The sequence below is a fragment of the Arachis hypogaea genome, chromosome 11, assembly GCF_003086295.3.
Source record: "Arachis hypogaea cultivar Tifrunner chromosome 11, arahy.Tifrunner.gnm2.J5K5, whole genome shotgun sequence".
Taxonomy (NCBI): domain Eukaryota; kingdom Viridiplantae; phylum Streptophyta; class Magnoliopsida; order Fabales; family Fabaceae; genus Arachis; species Arachis hypogaea.
In genome coordinates, this window is record NC_092046.1 from 143,406,352 (window position 1) to 143,409,417 (window position 3,066).

Sequence of the window (3,066 nt, forward strand, 5' to 3'; positions counted from 1 at the left end):
AATAAATAAATTGCATATTATTTAAGAGTTTTATAGGAAGATTTAATCAGATTTATATATTTAAATAATTTTAAAATGATAAATCTAGAAAATAACAATTTTTATTGATATAATGATAGTACATAAATATTGAATTCATTATTTAATAATTGAACCATATATTCTATAATTGTTTAGCGATACCTAGTAGGATGAGAGCAATATCATGAGTAATAATGTTATCAGCGTGGATTGGCGATTTGCCATTGAAGCTTTTCTCACAATCACTAACCCCAATTGCAGCAGTGTTAGCATAACCTTCAGCCAAACGGGGTTTTCCAACTTGGAATGCATTAATGGTTGCAGGCATAGCAGTGTAGATAAGAAAACTGTAACTTCCAAAACAAGCTTTCATCTGAACCTGAATGTCTGGATTCTTTCCCACCGAAAGCATTAAGAAGAGAATGTCTTTGGGAACTTTTGCTTTGAGTTCAAAAATTTGTGCCACGATTATTCCAAGGCCTGGAACATCCTTAACATCCTTGCTTTTATAATCAGTTTTTATGTAACTAACACATAGGGGAGGGTTTGGTGTCTTGCTGCACGTATCTGTTATGAGTTTGTCATCGCATTCACATGGTGCTATTGAAATTGAAGCCACAACAATTGTGCACAATAATGTATTTAGAGAAAAATGCTTCATGTTTCATTACACAGAATAATAATTTATTATAAGCCACCAAGATGAAAGGGGTGATATTTTATATGTCAGGCAATTTAATTATGAGAGAGAGCATTTTGTTTGTCTTTGGAAATTTGATTATTCTTTTGGATTGATTCAATTTTGTACATTTCATTTTAGTCAATAGTGAATCGGGGAAGATATTTTACCATGCACGTTTGGATAATTATGTTTTGAAATTTAATTTTAATCACAAATGGAAACTATTGGTCATGGAAACATAATTAATTTTAGAGCAACGGTACATGGTCAATAAATATTATTATTTTTTGTCAATAATAATTTATACTCATATTTATAGATATTTTATACACAAGAAGCATATAATTTGCATTTATATTTATTAGAATTTTGTACACATGAATCAATATAGTTTGTATCTACATTTTTCAGAGTTTGCACACATGAATTAGTAAAATTTATTTGTTAAAGACAATTTAATATTTTTGTTTGTCAAATAATGGTCAAAAACACTAAAAATTGAGGGTAAATCACATAAACAATACAAATACCACTCAATATTACACAAAAATACTAAAACCCAAAACATTATATGCATGTCCCATTTTCAAAACTATATAAATTGAAGCTACTAAACTCGATTTAGCCATATACAATATAAATTGAATTAAACAAGTTTGATTTAGCACAAAAGCAGGTAAATCAAATGATATAGATTCGATATACCAAGACCATCACTAAATCAAACTTACTAGAGTCGATTTATAAGGAGAGGGATTGATACATAAAACGATACAAATTGATTCGATTTACTCTTTGAAATAACCAAAGTAAATCGAGTCTCGTTAATTCGAATCAAGGTTAAGTACTTTTTCCCATCTTTAATTTTTTGGGTCAAAATCAAAATTGTCTCCAACCTTTTTTTCTTATTAATATTATCATCAAAATTACTGAACGTTTTAAAATCATCCTTTTGAACATAATAATTTTTTAAATGACACAAATACTATTTTTCTATTATCGCATTATGAATATAGAGAGACAAAACGAGGATAGGAGAGAGATAACAAGAGAAGAGAGAAACAAGGAGGGAAAAGAAAGGAAAGGAAAGGAAGAAGAGGGGGGAGGTGATGGCGGGGAAGAGTGTGGTCGCCCAGTCGCGTCGTGAAAGAGAGATGACAGCAGGAAAGAGTGCGGCTAACGCCATCATGTCGTGACTGAGGTGGGAGCTGCTCTGTCGGCGTCGAACTCCATCTCTGTCGTTGAGCTTCTGGTGGTGACGGAAGTTGCTCTTCCCCCTCTCTCGATCTATTCCTATCCTTAGCCACAGCTACGACATCGCCAGCAACAGTAGCTTCTCGTGCCGTCGCTGTCACCATTTACCTCCATTTCGTCTAAAGCACATCCGAGTGACTTAAATGGACCAGCATGTAGGGGAAGCTGCTGCAACTGCAGAGGGGGGAATCCCACCTAGTGCAAATGTTCATCCAAAGGTCCTGACTCATTCAGGTCCACATCAAGGTGTCCCTGGGATCCGACAAGCTGAGATCTACGACGCTCTACATTATCCTCTTGTATAACCACGCTAATCTCGTCCAAGAAGCGTGACCCTTCGAACTCCGCATCGAGGCTTTTATTGCCAATCAAGTCTAAAAATAGCTCACCTGGGCTAATGTATGTTTGCCTCTCATGCACCGCCATGTTACTGCTAGGAATCCCAACAAAATAATCACTAATAACCCCCTCAACTAAACAAGCACCGTCACCACTACCCTGACTGTCAAACTCCACCTCTCCCTCCATCTCCACCGTCAACTCCACTACCACCAACTCCACCACCTCCACCTCCGTCATCATCAACACAACTATCACCTCCACTATCATCTCCACTGTCGCCAACCTCATCTCTGCCTCTCCCTCCATGTCTAGCTCTACCTCGACGACCACCCATCCCTCCTTGTCGGCCGCGAGCGTTAGCTCACCTACGGCCTCGACCCCTCCCCTCCATGCCATCAATCGCATCCTTGAGCCACTTCAACTCATACTCACTCGCTCAGGTCCAAACACGACATCTCCGCTCCACACGACGCCTATCTGGAACATCTGGCACCTGGTCCCTCTCAGAAACCTGTCTTAAACCTCTCTACATCGCCTCGGCCGGGATAGCAACTGCTCTCGAATCATTGAGGAAGAGTTTAGGCAATAAGAATCTCCTCCCATGGTCATGCCACCACTCCAAGTACGCTTGTAACGGTCCTGGGTTTGATATGACATCAAATCGTAACACATGGTCAGCCCGGTTGGCCCAATGGATATGCCAACTCTGTAATGTGTTCAGAAACCACCGGTCTCTGCCTCTGTCATCCTTCGACATTAGAAAATTG